Source organism: Crinia signifera, chromosome 3 (assembly GCF_055691185.1).
Source record: "Crinia signifera chromosome 3, ASM5569118v1, whole genome shotgun sequence".
NCBI lineage: Eukaryota > Metazoa > Chordata > Amphibia > Anura > Myobatrachidae > Crinia > Crinia signifera.
The window spans coordinates 210,432,463-210,450,979 of record NC_139219.1 but is presented as its reverse complement, the minus strand read 5'-3'; positions in this window follow the sequence as shown (position 1 = coordinate 210,450,979).

Sequence of the window (18,517 nt, the reverse complement as noted above, 5' to 3'; positions counted from 1 at the left end):
CATAGGAGACATTTTCTCAGTCTTTGAAGGAATACTGATATATATATATATATATATATATATATATATATATAAAATATATATACACATACAGTATTAGGTTCAGTGGTGCCAAGACTGTCTGACTGGTCTATCTTTGTATTTCATTCTCTCTCACATATACATCCATACACCGCCACTCTCATATATATACTCTGCCTCTCACATACATACAGAGCCTCTACGCTCATATATACATCCAAACAATGCCTCCCACATACATATATTCATACACTGCCTCTAACATACGTACATACATCCATATACTGCCTTCCTCATACATACATACATACATACATACATACATAAATACATATGTCCATACACTGCCTTTAATATACATATGTCCATATACATACATAAATATGTCCATACACTGCCTCTACAATACATACATACAAACATACATATGTCCATATACTGCCTCCCTCATACATACATACATACATACATACATACATAAGTCCATACCCTGCCTCTAACATACATAAATACATCCATACAATGCTCCCCACATACATACTGTATATATGTCCACACATCCATATATACATCTATATATACTGACTACACACCCCTGTGCCAAGGAACACTGAGACTGATATCACATTGTATGAAGAATGACTCCAGGTAGCCACTACAACAAACAACAAAGGGTAGCTTACCCCTGGTGTTGCTGCCATCTCCCACTCCCTGCTCCTGGTCAGGGTCCCTGTCTCTTGCCACTGCCGACAGCTCGGCACTCCTGGTTGGGGCCTTGCTGCAGAAGGTGCTGGCTGGTGGACATCGCGCTGCTGCTTGTGGGGGGTGGCTACTGTTCCGCTTGCCAGCGCGCTCCTCTCCTGGAGCTGCATGCATGAAGTTTCATTAGTGCCGCGGCCAGGATGTGTGTACCCGGAGCCGTGGCCGAAAGTGTATCCCCGGAGCCGTGGCATGAAGTGTGTCCCCCGAAGCCACAACCGTGATCTGTCCCCCATATCCGGTTAGTGTCTCTGTGTCTGCTGGGTAGTGTCCCCTGGCCCGCGACGGCGTCAACACCAGAGGTGGTGCAGGGGGTAGCTTGTTGCACCCCCTGCACACTCTATAGTTATGCCACTTGCATCCGGCAACCACAAACGAGCTGCTAGCACACAGGATAGCTACCGCCCCGGCCCCTGCTTTTTATGGAGACAGGGATGTGTGCTGTAAATCAGTCCCGCTCCCACCGCCGCCACTGCCCACTCCCACCGCCGCCGCTGCCCGCTACTATCGCCGTCGCTGCCCGAAATGCAGGTCATACCTTCTGGGGAGGGGGTGTCTGGTGATGAGTGCCCCCCGGCTGGTCCAGCTGCTGCAGCCTGTGATCATGGAAGATAGGGCCGGCTCTGAGAGCGGATACAGGCTGTCAGTGTATGACAGCCTGTATCTGCTGTCCTATCACATCTGTCTCAGTGACAGCCCTGTCATTGAGGCAGATGTGTAGATGCCGCTTCCACGTTGTTTTCTAATGGGCTTTTCAGCCTCTTTTTGTGCTCATCCTAAGCTCTGCCCCTCGCTGCTGTCAATTTTTAATTGTCAGCAGGAGGCACAGCTCCCGATGCCTCCCAGCCTGCCCACAGTGTCCCACCTCATAAATTATTTAAAAAAAATTACAAATAAGATATTTATTGTACACTTTGGGCCTTATTCTGGTTGGTGCGGCGGGGCCGTACGCGTACGTTCCGGGGTTTTCCATGATCTGCGCATGCGTACATTCGCTAATGCGCAGGCGCGAACACTCCACAACGCTTACGGACGGGTCTCTCCGTGCGAAAAAACCTGTACGCGAGTGTACGGGCATTGGGGGCGGCATAGGGGCGTGTTGAGGGGAGCGGCCGAAATAATGAGGGAAAATGGGCGTAAACATGGGCGTACACGGGGGTGTGCACCAAAAATGAGCGGTGCTACTACCGCACGATCGACTAAAGCACCGTTCATTTCGGACACAAAACAGGCGGCCGCCAACCGCCATCTCAGACCACCCCTACAGATACCGCATGCCAGCGTGCGCCTGGGTTTGCTAATTTACGCTGATTACTACTCAAACACATACACCTGAATGTAATAAGCAATGCTGCAGTCTATTAAGTCCAAACCATGATTTCACTACCTGCAAGCCACACACAGCACTCAAACACATTGGAAGCTTATCTTTCTATACTTCTCTACATTTAAAGGTTTGTTTAATTTAAGGTAAGAATCTTTTTAAGACCTGCTTATATATGCTAAGGTAGGTATTTGTTAAACAGTTATACACATTTACTACGTGCTTTCATAGACTTTACACAGTAGCACACTCAATCTACACAAGTCGACATGTGTCAACGTGTTCACTCTAATACAAACATAGGTTTTGTATTTATGATACAATAACATAAACCACATCTAACACCTACAAAGGATGTTTCAGCAATGTTTTAAGCCCATGCCCACTATTTTGCACATTAATTAATTCAATCAATTAATTAATTTTCATAATTATAGTTGAAAGGCAAGATTTGCAGGTCCATATATGTGAAGGGTATGTCAGCGTACACGGACGTACGCTCACTCTCACGAGCGGTGACATAAGCTGAGTTTTCTATTGAAAACAATAGGGACCCGTCCGTGCAAGCTGGCGTACGCTCAGATAGCCGCAAGAAGTCGGTGGGAAGACGGACGAGAGACGTCCGTAAACGGTGGCGTACGCTCAATTGTACGCCAGTTGTCGGAGTGTAAGGGCTGGCCCGTCCGTGTACGTTGGCGTACGCTCAATTGTACGCCACTCCCCTTTGACGTTTTTTCTGGCCGTACGTATGCGTCTGAGTTGTGGGTGGACTTAACCCCAACGGCCGCGTACGGATAGCGTACGTTAATAGCGAACGTACGCACGTTTGGCCGCTACGATCAGAATAACCTCCTATATGTGTTTTAAATATCTTTGTATTTTTTTAAAATCATTTATGACAGGTGAGGCACTGCCTTCCCTGCCTCCCCTGACTGCACGTCCCTGAGGATATGGCCTCACTATGGAGTCTGAACTCTCTTTATAGGTTACAATTTCAAATACTGTTGTTTCAGTAGCTTGCATAACACCAAGAGTATTCTCTAATGTGCTGCAATAAGGTAAAATGTCCCTCCTCTCTCTATCTCATGGATTAATATGTACATCTTGATAGCTTATTGCTGTCCCTCCATTCGCTGAAACTTATAAGGGGTAGAATTCCATCTGGTTATTACTTCTTGCTTTGATGGTGGCTTGGCAAATTAAAGTTTTCTTGCAGCTGCTACTGTATAATGTTCTACATGTGGTTGCTGAATGCAAAACTGTCCATAAATTTTAGGGGCCACAGCCAGGATCTCCTGCATGGACCTGAAGAAATTAAGACCAAATTTAAAGTTCTCACACAGCCTGCAGCTAGCAAGTTATTACACAAGCCTCTTCTTTCTGTGCATTGATTTGCCTGTTTTAGAGGCGACACATCTAGACCCCGAGTGAGAAGGGGTGCTTGCAAGGTTAGAGAAGATGTCTGACTTATGTAATAGCAGGCAGTGGTGAGCTTATGGGCCCAGGTGTAAAAATATAATTTGTGCCTCACTCCTCCACCCCAATCCAAATTCACAATATGCAACACGGCAGTGGGAGGCAGGAAGAGGCAGAGGGTGACAGGGAGAGGCAGAGGGAGACACTGTGTGACAGGAAAAAAACAGTGGGTGTCAGGTAAATGATGGCAGGGCAGCAGTGGGATCCTTAATCCTTGGGAGTCCTAGTGCACTGCACTTGCTGCATCAATGGTAGTTCTGCCTTTGATCGCAGGAACGCAAACCCCAAATAAAGGCCATGGTCAAAGCCTTTCTTTACCACTCTGCCTGATGAATGCCATATTTAATGCAAGTAATTTTTTCCTTCATAGTTAGAGAAAACTTTTATATTGAAAGATTAATAAACATTGTTTAGTCTTGGAATGCCTCTTACACTGTTTTTTTACCTCTTGACCTTTTCTTTAAAGAAAACGTTGTTCTATAGATTGATTCATGAATCATTTACACCAGGGCAATTGTAAAGCTACTGAACTTGAACCATCTACTTTCCACAAACCAAGCGACCATGCAATGAGTTAGGTAAATGAGGGACAATGCAGCTTCCTTCAGCCTCTATTTTTTTATTTTAATGTCAGGTACAGAACAGGGGTGTTATATACAAGACTTTTGCACCTTTGGGTAATATAACCTTAAATAAAACTGGGCCTATTACTGGTTTGTGATAAAAAACAATATTTTGTCTAAAAAAATGCAGATAACAAAGTAATAATTCACCTAAAATTAACTATTTATACATCATACATGCTTAATAAATCCTATAGATTTTTCATAATAGTATTTGCGCTCTCTTATTAAATCTATTTAGTTTTTGCTAGTAATCTTCCAAGTTACTTTCGGGAACTGCAATGCCAATTAAGAGGCGATCTAGAGTGTATATTTATTGTGCATATGGTGTGTGTACACACAGCATTATAGATTTTGCGACTAATTATTTTCTCTTTTTAATTATACATCTATTTGCGCCAGATAGGTTTACAATGCTAATGAAAGAATGTTATCAGATAAGGGACAAAACAAAATCAACACTAAATTCTCATAATTAGAGGGAATTTTTCAAATATCAATGAAGGCTGGGGGTAAATTTACTATGAATTGTGTTTGTCCAAGTTTGTATTCTCCAGTGTGTTTGCCCATTTTTCCAAACACAGAAATTTACAAAAATCAAACACAGGCTAACATGGCTTACTTTCAAACAAAGGCTAACAAGCAAATATGATCAAATACACCATCTGCCAAACTCAGAAGCGCTTTCTATAGACAGTAATGAAATATGGGATTTTAGCTACAATAGTGTTTGCAAACACAGGCTTAAATTGTGCAAACTTGAGCCAAAATAGAAGTTTAAAAAACAGCACCTCTTGGCCAGCATTTTGGACTTGTACAGTATCACACCTTTAATTCAATGTGCACATAATTACATTAAATATGTTAATAAAAAATATGCATTGTATGTGCCTTTGACCATGGTGGGTTTTTTTTAGAAATCCCAATAGAATGTTCTTTTTGAAACACAAGACTTTTAACAAAATTGACAACATTGGGGACATTTTTGGAAAAAATATTAGCCAGTTAGTGGTTAATGTGTTTATACATGAATATGCATAAAGTTTTGCTTAGGTACACAATACATTTTAAAAAAAATACAATAATTACACATTTTTTTTTGTTTAAAGTTTAAAGACTACCATATTTAGGCAGGTAATTATCAAAGCTTGAGGATACATAAAATGGCCGTTCATTTTACAGCCGGTGTGTTATGGTTATTGGGTGTTACCCCACACCTGTGACCAGCTGTTTAGGACACCCACAGCGAACCCTACACAGCCTCTGTTGATCTGTCCCAATATAACACCACATAACAAGACACAGAAAACTACACAAAAAAATGGGTACACGCAATACTCAAGAAACTACCCTGGGTGAGTGAGAAATAAACCAATAGGTAGCGCAGACATGCAGCAATCCCAGAGGGAATGTATCAATATGAACAAGAAAGATATAAAAAAACACTGTCCACAAGGTAACTAGCAATAACAAGTAGGAAAGGAATAATCCAGGGCTCCAAGTGGAACACTTATGGTGTCCCAGGACTGGGCACATACAATAATACATACATATAAGGACTGTCACAGAGAGAGAGAGGCAGGACCCAAACAGACAGACTGAGGCACCTGTAATGTCAGTACTCCATAGATTCCTGCGGCAGCCAACCAGGAGTGCGGATGGAAGTATAATGTGGCATTGTATCCCCACCCCCCTGTCTGATCAGAGGAGCATGTGTTGGGCTCCACTAATCCAGGCTTTTCACATGCTCCTCTGACCCCACTGTCTTATCATCATAGAACAGCAGCAGTAAGGAGGTGTCTCTTTTGACCCCCCTGTCGCTGTGCCTGCCCCCCCCCCATTTCAAAACTGGCTCATACTAGCAAATGTAAAAAAAATCCCCCCTCTCAGACACATCTCACATACACACTAACAGCACACAATACACACCCCTTCTCCCCACATAACCCCTAACACTTGTCATGTGCACTCTCTTACACAATAACAGCACATATACACACACATGTATACACACACTAATCCCATAAGGCTCCGGCTCACAGAAGCACCATAGAGTATAGCAGCAGCAGGCTCGACTCTCACCAGGGGCTGTTAGGGAGGCAGCAGGCTGTATGAGTAGACTGTGCATGCCTGCTGCTGGGATGCAGCGCTGGCTGTTGAGTGCTTCAGCCGCGGTATGCAGAATGCCTGGCATTCTGGAAAACTGGGGTATGTGCGGCTTAGCGCTACTACTGTTCACTGTGTGGACTCTAGTATTCACTAGCATGCAAGGGTATGTGTACGCAAACACATCCACCGTATGCAGCCAAATGGGAGATAACTCATTCGATGGTCACCGACCATCAAATGATTGTTCTCCCCATCAGTAATAAATGTCAGCCTAGACTGATTGCTATTCCAGCAGCTTTTTGCCAAATTTGGGGCCCTCCCATTCCGAAACGATTGGCTCTTCGTGTGTGAAATTCACATAAGACGTCCACTCCCAGGGTTTGTGCATGCGCATAATCACGCATGCTCATGCACAAACCCCAAACAAACGGGTCTCGATCATACATCAGACATTTTCATATTGATTAGCAGCTTAGCAGCTCTTTCAACACACCTGTATCCCTAATCCCCAGCTTGTTCACGTCAACTCCCTCCAGTTTCAAAACAGAAAATAAAGTAAAAGAGAAAAATACTGTGAACATGTAACATGATTGTTGGAACTGGAGGGATCAGGATCAGTGACAAGTCTTCTTAATGATATGAAAAATACAAAACATGTAAATGAGTAAATCACTGTGAAAGTGTAAAAACTTTTGAACTTTAAAAAAAAAAGGAACTTACCACTTTACACCATTGATATTACATTTTGTTCTTTTGCTTTGCTGAGGAGCAGTCAGTTTAGGTGTGGGAGAAAACGTCCAGGTCGAAGAGTGCTGTGCGGCACAGAGGGCAGGTGTTGTTGTCCTGCAGCCATTCTGTAAAGGTGCCCATACACTAGTAAGATTTATCTTCAGATCTGACTGGTTGGAACAAAAACATGGTTATGGATGAGTGACAGTTTGTCAGTATTCCAGCATTTCCAAGCAAATGGTCAACTGTCATTTGCTCTCATCCATAACCATGTTTTTGTTCCTGCGTGTGTATGGCCACCTTAAGACGCGGAACATGGAAGGTGTGGTGACAGTGTGATACAGCCATTTCTGTACCTACCACAATGTCCGAGATGCAGATGGTGCAGTACTCTGGTTCCTCTCCTTCCGCAATGGTGCGCCTGCTGCAGGTGGGGAGGCTGGGCACGATGAACCGCATGAGTCTTTCCAGCAGGAGGAGTTCTGCTCTCACTGCAGCTGCCTGATGATCACTGGCACTGGGCTCATGTCCTCCTCTTTCCGATGATGGTTCTGAACTTTTTCCTGATCGCCTGCCATGGGATGGTCTGCGGCGTCCTGATCTCAGCCATGTTTCCCTGGTGTTCTGGGTTGGGCCATTGCTTCCAAGCAGCTGGGCTAACTCCCTTCGGCTCATTGTAGCTGGTGAACATGGCTTCACAAATGGAAATAAAAAGCACAGATATGATTATGCGTGGAGATCCTGTCACTGGTGGCAAGGAGAGGAGCAGCAGGCACAAGGGGAAGGAGCTGAAGTGGGGTCAGAAGGCACAATATCTGCACCCTGCTGCCTCCATGAATATAGACCTCACACACAGCATTGTGTACCTCCCGGGCTTCTGATGGGTCAGGATGCAGGGCTTCTGACAGGTCTGGAGGAGGGGCTTATGACAGTCCATGCTTTAGGTATGGTCTGGTGGCAAGACTTTGGCTGTGTCTGTGGGTGGGGTTTGGATATGTCATGGGGCAGTGCTTTTGATAAATGTCTGGGGGCAAGGCTTTGGTTGGGAATGGGACAAGGTTTTGAATGGAGATGGGGCGGGGCTTTGGACTGGCCCTGACGTACTCTAGGTGAGGGTGCAGTGTCAACTGGCTGGCTGGTGGAAGGCATGAATATGCGATACAGTTCTGGATGGCTGCGAGGCAGTGGAGCTTTGCTGTATGTGGCGATAAGAAAAAAAATTCTGTCAACTCTGCAGGACACTTTGGGCTAGTTTTCAATGGTGGGCCTGGAGCTGCAGCTCCATCAGGCCCATTGTTAATCTGGCCCTGCCAGGATGTACACAAAGAAAAACATGAGGTCTTCCAGTGTACTTAATTACAGTATTGGTAACATCCTACTTTGAATTCCAATCACACGGGGAGGGGGGTGATAGCACAGTACAGTGTTGCCTGTTGCAATCATGGACACACACACACTGAGTGGTAGTATGCTATTATTCTCTATTTTAAGTACTACCATGTACAGATGATGCATGCTACAATCAGTGGGGCACTGTTATATATTCAATACAGTCACACCGACTAAGAGGCTTTAACAATGATGCGGGGCCTGCTAGGCTACTGCAAACTGTTAGGGTGAGAGACACTCATTCTCTAGCTGGCCCCTTTCTGTAACAGTCTGATGCGGAGTGACACCATATTCAGTGGCTGCTAGAATTAAGATAGGTCATTAGGTATACACTAACTAGGTCGACAAGCACTGGGTCGACACCACTATGTCAACATGGGTCAAGGTCCACATGGGTCTAGGTGGACATGACATTAAGTCGACCCAAGTATTAGGTTGACATGGGCTAGGTCGACAGTCCAAAGGTCGACATGGGGTTTTTCACTGTTATTGAGCCGACATGTGCCGATAGGCGGTATTTCATGCCCTACCATCCACTAGGGCATGGTGGAAGAATATACAATAGTGTGCCTGAAGCATTGCGAGCGAAGCGAACGATGCGAGTGCACTTCAAACTGTGTCCATGGACTGCGCTGATTAATTTGATAAATGACTCAGGACCTCCCATTCAGCCCATAACTGTCATGTTTCAAACCCAGTCTGTAACATGACAGTTAGGAGCTGACTGGCTGGCTGTTTATCATTTTTTGAAGCTTGATACGTCTGCCCCTGAATCTCTGCACCTATACACGAAGTGCTGCAATGTAGCAGCTGCAGATTTTTTCCAATACTTGTTATGTCCTGCTCCAAGTATAGACTCAGTAACACAAATTATTACAGTAAAGGCCATATATCAAATAAATGATTAAACTCTTCTCATGGGTCCTAGTCACATTGTGTTGTGATTAAGACACAGCCTATTTGGGGATTAAAAGAACAGTGCAGTACAAACATTTGAATCTTCCGTGATTCACCTTTCATACAGTACTTATCTTATAAAATGACAATGTTTGATTTGATAGGATGCAAAACGTATTTTAATTTATCAAAAAAATTATTCAATATAAAACCATTTCAAAGTTACACAAAATAAACTAATTAAAGTTCAAACTTCAAGAAGCCTCAGTACTGCATGTGTTTTGCACCATTATAAATTATGAATAACTGTAACATTGAACATCTCCCAAAATGTAGTATTCCATTCAGCAAATGCAAATAAAAAAAGCCTTTGTATAAAATCTGAGCCTGGGGCATCAACAATGACAATTCTTTTGTTGTGGATCAACATTTTGATATGTAGTTTTTTAATATGCGCTGCCTCATAATTCATGACAGCAATAAATGTGAAATGATTGTTTGGTACACTTTTAATAGTCGCAGCATAGTTTTACTCTTAAGTGCATATTTACAATTAACCTACAAAATAAATATTCATTACAATTTGTGTTGAAACAATAAAACATTCAAAATGTCTGACATTAAAAACCTAATAATGGAAAAACACAAAGATAAGTAACCCCAGCGATATGATATTAGTAAACAAATAGTGGTGATAGCAGTCAGCATGCCAACCATTTCTCTGCCACCTGGCAACCACCAACAATACAGGGTTTCTAAGCATTCCACAGACATACAGTGATACTGTAATAAGCGGACACTGGGACCACTCAATGCAAATTGAATTGCACCATTGAGATCCTTGTTATTTCAGTGAATGGTACTGTATATGTCAAACAAGTCCATTTGTTTTATTTTTAACTCTTTGAAGTCCATTTTTGGGACCACTTTATGACCATACAGTATATTGAATTGACAAATACTGTACATCTACATGGATAAGCACTCTAAAGCGCACGGGGGGGGGGGGGGGGGTGATACTTAACCCATCTTTAGCTGATGTAACCGGATTGTTACTGGACTCTCTGACTTTACCACTGGATTAATCAACAGGGCTCAGGCATTAGGTGACCATGATCACCTTGCACATTCAAGTTTTTCCACATATATGCGCTGCAGATGCGATGTAATACAGGTTTAGTATCCCTTATCCGAATATCCGTTATGCAAATATTCCAAAAACCATACATTCCAGAAAGTGGAATTTTTTTTATTTATTTTTTGCTAAAAACTTGCTGGGGACATCTGTAACAGCACAACTGAGGGAGTTATATGTAACTGGCACTACTGGAGACATCTGTAACAGCACTACCGAGGACATGATATGTAACTGGCACTACTGGAGACATCTGTAACAGCACTACTGAGGACATGATATGTAACTGGCACTACTGGGGACATCTGTAACAGCACTACTGAGGACATGGTATGTAACTGGCACTACTGGAGACATCTGTAACAGCACTACTGAGGACATGATATGTAACAGGCACTACTGGGGACATCTGTAACAGCACTACTGAGGACATGATATGTAACTGGCACTACTGGGGACATCTGTAACAGCACTACTGAGGACATGGTATGTAACTGGCACTACTGGAGACATCTGTAACAGCACTACTGAGGACATGATATGTAACAGGCACTACTGGGGACATCTGTAACAGCACTACTGAGGACATGATATGTAACAGGCACTACTGGGGACATCTGTAACAGCACTACTGGGGACATGTGTAACAGCACTACTGGGGACATGATATGTAACTGGCACTACTGGGGACATCTGTAACAGCACTACCGAGGACATGATATGTAACTGGCACTACTGGGGACATCTGTAACAGCACTACTGGGGACATGATATGTAACTGGCACTACAGGAGACATGATATGTAACTGGCACTATATATGTGCAAGACAACGATTGCTTTGCATTCAAATTCAGTGCCAGAGACAGTACACAACTTTTGTTTCATGTTTTTGTTGAACAAATAAAATATATTTGTGTGTATTTCATGTGGTTTATGTGTTTATATAACATAAATGTAAGATACCTCAAGATACATCATTGAAATATAAAAATGTTCCAAAATACGGAATAATCTGTTATCCAAAATTCTTCTGGTCCTAAGCATTTTGGATAAGGGACTCTCAACCTTTAATGCCATGAATGCTAAAGAACAGTGTGTGAGTATTCGGCTACAATCACTGCCTTATGGAGGAAAAGTTGATGATCCAGCTAAGTGGGAGCAGGGGTAAGGGTCAACAATTTTCAGAAATTAGGGCATTGACGGCATTGAGTCCCGGGGGGGCAGCATCTTTAGCTGAGTGCATGAATTGATCACAATGCACATCACTTTCAGGGACATGACTGTACAATTGAACAAACTCTGCCAGGTTTTGTGCGTAGCTGCAATCTTAAATCGCCATGAATGAAAGTAAATATTTTACTTTAGACGCATATATATGTGAAATGTATTGGAAATGTAGTGGGCATTCATGGTAGTGCAGGGCGGATTATAATGGAGGCACTAGGGGTCAGTGCCCCTGGGCCCCCCATTAGCTAGGGGTCCCCTGTTGTTGGCATGTATTTTTCAAAAAATAAATTATTTTAATTTTTTTATTTTTTTTAGCTAAAGGTATTGTGCATGGGAGTGGGGTAGTGCTGCAGCTTCACCTATCTGCCAATGTGACAATGATTAATGGTGCTGAGCATCGGGAGCCAAGGCACACTGATTGCACAAGTGTGCAGTGCATTACTGGGAGTTGACTAAGTCCCATGATACTTTAAACCAGAGGGCAGAGGCTGAGAGGTTTGTGCTGAGCTCTAATTGGTGGAGCTCATTACATGCCCATGGAGAACAGCAGCAGCAGCTTAGTCATGGGAGGGTTTTTAATCAAAGGCAGCACTAGGACTGTGAGGTCTACAGAGTAAGGTGCAGAGGGACAAACACAGGCTTTTCATATGGTATGTATTTATGTGTGTGTGTGTGTGTGTGTGTGTGTGTGTGTGTGTGTGTGTATATATATATATATATATATATATATATATGAAAAGAAAAAAGAGTGGAGAGCGCCAGAGGTTTACCAACCACCTTAATGATATGCACAGTGCAAAAAACAAAGAATACAATATAAAATAATTTTTATTAAAAATTGGTTAATCACATCAGGATTTCATCTCTAGAATGCAGTTTCAATAACCCGACGCGTTTCGTCTTGAAAAAGACTTCATCAGGGGTTTAGTACATGCACAAAAAGGTAAAAAGTCAGCAGGATTGCTGTGGGAGCTGAACACACCTGTCCTTTAAAATGGATGGCGGTTTCTTAAATGCAGATAGTCTTTAGTTTGGTATGTAATCGTGTACTTAGAATGGATCTAAGGTTGGAAGTAAGTATCGGCAGGAGTATTAGTCCACCCAGGCGTCCATAACTATAGGTATGGGAATTGTGGAAGCCAGTTGATGACAGGGAATACGTCTGCGTTGGTACACAAGGTGTAATGACAGGTAATTATTCCCCTCAGTTAGAGGGACTCCAATTCCAACAAATAATCATAGGTATGGGAATAGTGGGAGCCAATTGATGACAGAGAATACGTCTATGTTGGTACTCAGGGTGTAGTGACAGACAGTTGTTCCCCTCAGAAAGAAAGACTCCAATTTCAACAAATAGTCAGGTTGAACAAAATGTAGCATCTGTTAACGATGTGTACTCCAGTGACCTGATAGTGAGAGTCTCTCACTATCAGGTCACTGGAGTACACATCGTTAACAGATGCTACATTTTGTTCAACCTGACTATTTGTTGAAATTGGAGTCTTTCTTTCTGAGGGGAACAACTGTCTGTCACTACACCCTGAGTACCAACATAGACGTATTCTCTGTCATCAATTGGCTCCCACTATTCCCATACCTATGATTATTTGTTGGAATTGGAGTCCCTCTAACTGAGGGGAATAATTACCTGTCATTACACCTTGTGTACCAACGCAGACGTATTCCCTGTCATCAACTGGCTTCCACAATTCCCATACCTATAGTTATGGACGCCTGGGTGGACTAATACTCCTGCCGATACTTACTTCCAACCTTAGATCCATTCTAAGTACACGATTACATACCAAACTAAAGACTATCTGCATTTAAGAAACCGCCATCCATTTTAAAGGACAGGTGTGTTCAGCTCCCACAGCAATCCTGCTGACTTTTTACCTTTTTGTGCATGTACTAAACCCCTGATGAAGTCTTTTTCAAGACGAAACGCGTCGGGTTATTGAAACTGCATTCTAGAGATGAAATCCTGATGTGATTAACCAATTTTTAATAAAAATTATTTTATATTGTATTCTTTGTTTTTTGCACTGTGCATATCATTAAGGTGGTTGGTAAACCTCTGGCGCTCTCCACTCTTTTTTCTTTTCTTGTTGTTGCATTACATCTCCCACTAACAGGGGAGATCTGTGAAGTAGCTGCCATACCATATTGGGCGCACCTTTGGGTCACTCTTTGCCCATATATATATATATGCAGTTACCCATTGACCAAGTTTATACTGCCTTTACTCTGTGTTTTGACAGTGTAATATTCTCCCATGCAGTGTGCGGCCAGTAATGACAAGTGCAAGGGGGCCCCCCTGGCTAAAGTACCCCGGGCCCCCCGAAGGCTTAATCTGGCACTGTGGTAGGGGGCAACTCAGATACATGGAAGCGCACCATCCTATAGCCATCACAGTGTTAAAGCATATAACTAAGGTGGTTGTGACCTCAATCAATATAGTTTGAATAAAAAATCTGCTGTACTGATCACATGCGGCAGCGATGCCCCTTGCAGTATGGCTGTGATGCCCTGGCAGTATGGCTGTGATGCCCTTGCAGTATGGCTGTGATGCCCCTTGCAGTATGGCTGTGATGCCCTTGCAGTATGGCTGAGAAGCCCTTGCAGTATGGCTGTGATGCCCTTGCAGTAAGGCTGTGATGCCCTTGCAGTATGGCTGTGATGCCCTTGCAGTAAGGCTGTGATGCCCTTGCAGTATGGCTGTGATGCCCCTTGCAGTATGGCTGTGATGCCCTTGCAGTATGGCTGTGATTCCCTTGCAGTATGGCTGAGAAGCCCTTGCAGTATGGCTGTGATGCCCTTGCAGTATGGCTGTGATGCCCTTGCAGTACGGCTGTGATGCCCTTGCAATATGGCTGTGATGCCCTTGCAGTATCTTCACTCTCCTGAGGAATATCAGAGGAGAGCCTCAGGAGCCATTTTTCTTCAGTTTCCTGCCCTTGACCCTGTGTTAAGCAAATTAAATTAACATTTGTTTTTGTTTATTTCTTATTTGTGACATACAGTATTATTGGACTACAAAAGATATGAAATGTATTCCAGCTGAGATATAAATATTGAAATGGACCTGTTCTAAAGAAAAAAAAAAGAAAATGTCAGTTCTGGGTTAGTTTGTGTTCCATGACAGTGCTCTAAGTTAGGAGCTGAAGTAGAGGTTGTCTGCAGAATGCTGGGTGGCTTGAAAAAGTTCCTGCACATGGAATGTAAACATAAGAAGAACAGTAGGCACTGGAAAGAATTGTAGGAAAAGGAAACTACAGATGCTGAGAAACCAGGCGGGCACTTGTAATGTGTAGCTCTGGAATGGCCACATGCTGCTTGAAAGGGGTGATGTTGCATGCCCATAAAGTTCTCTTATACAGGCTGATGGTCAATTATAATTGGAAAAGAATTGCAATGGTGGTACAGTAGTCACCTGACCAGAGCCAGCAAGAGCTGCACTGAGGTGGACTCCGCAGCAACCTGGAGATTGCACCAGGACCTGGAGTGGTAGGTATAATATTGTTCTGTTGCCAGGTCTGGCATATAAAATGATATATAAATAGGGACCATAAAGGGTCTAAGTGGCATCTGAAAATCCTTTTTTACAATGTTATACAACAGACTAAAGAAAGATTGGCTTCTTCAAATACATGTATATTCCTGGTTGAGCAGTTGTTATTTGAGCCTTTTTTTTGCCATTATAATGTACAGGTCGAGTATCCCGTATCCGAATATCAGTTATCCGAATTATTCCAAAATACGGACATTCCAGAAAGTGAAAAAAAATTTTTTTTTTGCTAAAAACTCACTGGGGACATATGTAACAGCACTACTGAGGACATGACATGTAACTGGCACTATATATGTGCAAGACAATGATTGCTTGGCATTCAAATTCAGTGCTGAGATAGTACACACATTTTGTTTCACGTTTTGAAACCTTGTTTTTTGAACAAATAAAATATATTTGTGTGTATTTTATGTGGTAATAAAATATATTTGTGTGTATATTATGTGTTTATACAGCATAAATGCAAGATACTTCAAAATACATCATTGAAATATTAAAATATTCCGAAATACGGAATAATCCGTTATCCAAAATTCTCCTGGTCCCGAGCATTTTGGATAAGGGATACTCAACCTGTATTACATAAAGTAGTTGGGACATTTTCTACAATAAAGCAAATAAATAATTTTTAATATTTTTTTCCGATTATTAATTTCAATATAATGTAAAATGAATCCCTTCACACATAACATTGTATGTTATATGTATATAATTTTATATATCAGCACTATGGGACTTATTCTGGTTCACTCTCAGAGGCAACATGTGCAGGGAAAATACTGACTGCTTTATTTCAAAATAGATCTCACTTTGAAGTAAAACCCCACCCAAATCTAACTCTCTCTGTACAAGTAACATCTACCCCACCTGCAGTGCACATGGTTTTGTCCATTTGAGAAGGAATTTGCCTCTGAGAGTGAACCAGAATAAGGCCCTATATTCTATGAGCCTAGTGCAGGAGATTTCACAGAAAATTCCATTCTTCACAGAAAGCAGATCAATCGGAAAGTAATTTCAATATGTACTAGTTAAACAGAACGTCCTGCTAGCCTCTGTCTCCCCCTGTGTAATTAGGAACTGCCTGATTTAGAGATGAGCAAAATAATTTGCTATTTCATTTTTATAATTCATTGGATATTGGCCAATTCAGGAGTCGCTAATTAAGTTGTGAAATGAAATACAGGAAAGTTCCCTTAGAATTGATTATTCAAGAAGAGCTGTTGCCATTTAAATTAAAATGTCAATTTTGAATGATGTTCTGTAAAACATTTAACAATAGTAATGTGTTGAAAAAAGTACATAATGGATTATATTGTATGCAAATTGACCCTTAATCCAGACAATGGTTTAGGCCAGGCATGTCCAACCTGCGGCCCTCCAGATGTGCTAAAACTACACATCCCAGCATGCATTGCCATCATTCTAGCATACCCTAATAGCCAAATTGTGGCAAGGCATGCTGGGATGTGTAGTTTTAGCACATCTGGAGGGCTGCACTTTGGACAAGCCTGGTTTAGGCGATAATGACATCTCTCCAGCAGCTAACAGGACTAAGGCGATAATGACATCTCTCCAGCAGCTAACAGGACTAAGGGGATTATTCACATCTCATCGATAGATTGCGAATGCGCAGCCTGAGCAATTATCGAAAGTCTGTGCATGCCAGGGTCTGCTAGTCATCGCAGGCCATATGCCAGATGATTGATAGACAACTGGTGTGTCTGGTGGAAACCCAGCAGTTGGGAGGGAGGTTCTCTGACACCAGTGCCGGACCTGGATCTTGCATGAAGTATTGCAGCGCAAAGTAAGTGTCACAATATGCAAGTATTTCAGTGTTACCTGCTTGTAAAAAACTGCTGGCTTTGTCTCATGCTGCTGACAGCTCTGTATAGTTGAACATTACATGCTGATTACAGCTTCTGGTCCACTCCAAGTCTGTGTGATCTGAGCTCTGCTACAATTAGTTACATGAATCTCTCCTGCAAGGAAGTTCTGTGTAAACTAACCATGCTCAGCCCTCGTTGATTAAAGCACCTGTGAGTATCCAGCTAATTGTGCTTCCTATAAAAAGGCAGTCTCTGGCAGACAGAAGCTGCCAGAGTATAGGCTCACAACCTGCTCCAGCGTCCCTTGTACTTCCTGACTATCCTTCGGCTTAATCCCTCTGTACCGTGAACCGTGGGTTACCTGTGTATGACCTCAGCCTGCCTTCTGACCACTCTCCTGCCTGATCCTCGTGTACTATACCCAGTGATTACCAATGGATGACCTTGGCTTGCCTTCTGACTATTCTCCTGTCTAATCCTTGTGTACTGTGCTACGTGACCACCAGTGTACGATCCGGCTAAGATGACTATGCGTAATCCTGAATCCATGCTACCTGTTTCCAAGGGGTTACCAGTGCCACATGGGGAACCTGCTCAGGGGACCGTGACCGGCATGTCCATAGCAGCGAAGCCCAAATCCCAACTGGAGGGGGTCACTGGTGAACACCTATGGCGTGGTAAGACTCCGCACCCCTGTGTCAGGTCTAGCCAATCCCCGGCCTGGTGACCAGCGTAATGTACCTGAGAACGTGACAGTAAGTATATGTCTACTCAGCCACTCAGGGCCGGTGCTAGGGTGTCTGGCGCCCTCCTGCAAACTAAAATTTTGCGCCCTCCCTTCCATAGTCCATAAAGGGACAATTTGTGCTATAAAAAAAGATTTTGTTAGAGTACCCTTCCCCAGGATTGTAATGGATGAGATATGTTTGTGTAAGTATTTGGAATAAAAATGGTATTGTACTATGAAGAGCCCCTGTACCATGGTGTGTGTGTGTGTGTGTGTGTGTGTAAATTCACTCACAAATTAAATAGATGAATATAGACTGGCAGATAAATAAATAATAAAAATAACAAGTTGATAAACCAAGCTGCGCTCACAGGAACAGCTACAATACACTAAATCGAGTATGTTTTGCCTAACACATTTATCATAAATACAAAAATCTGATGAACTCCCTCGAAGTGCTCACTTATTTAACAAAATGGGAAAACAGCAAATTTCCTTTTTTTTTTTGCGGGGAAAGTGGGCATCCCTGCCTGGTGCCTCGAGCTAGTACAAAGCTTGTTGTGTTTAGGCCATTTACAGTGAGGACTGCTGTGGGACTATTGTAAAGTTTGCGGAAAAAAGATATAAAATTTACCCCAAATTGTTGGGTGTGAAACACTCTTAGGAGATGGGGCCAGGATACCCTGTCGAATGCTTTGTCTGC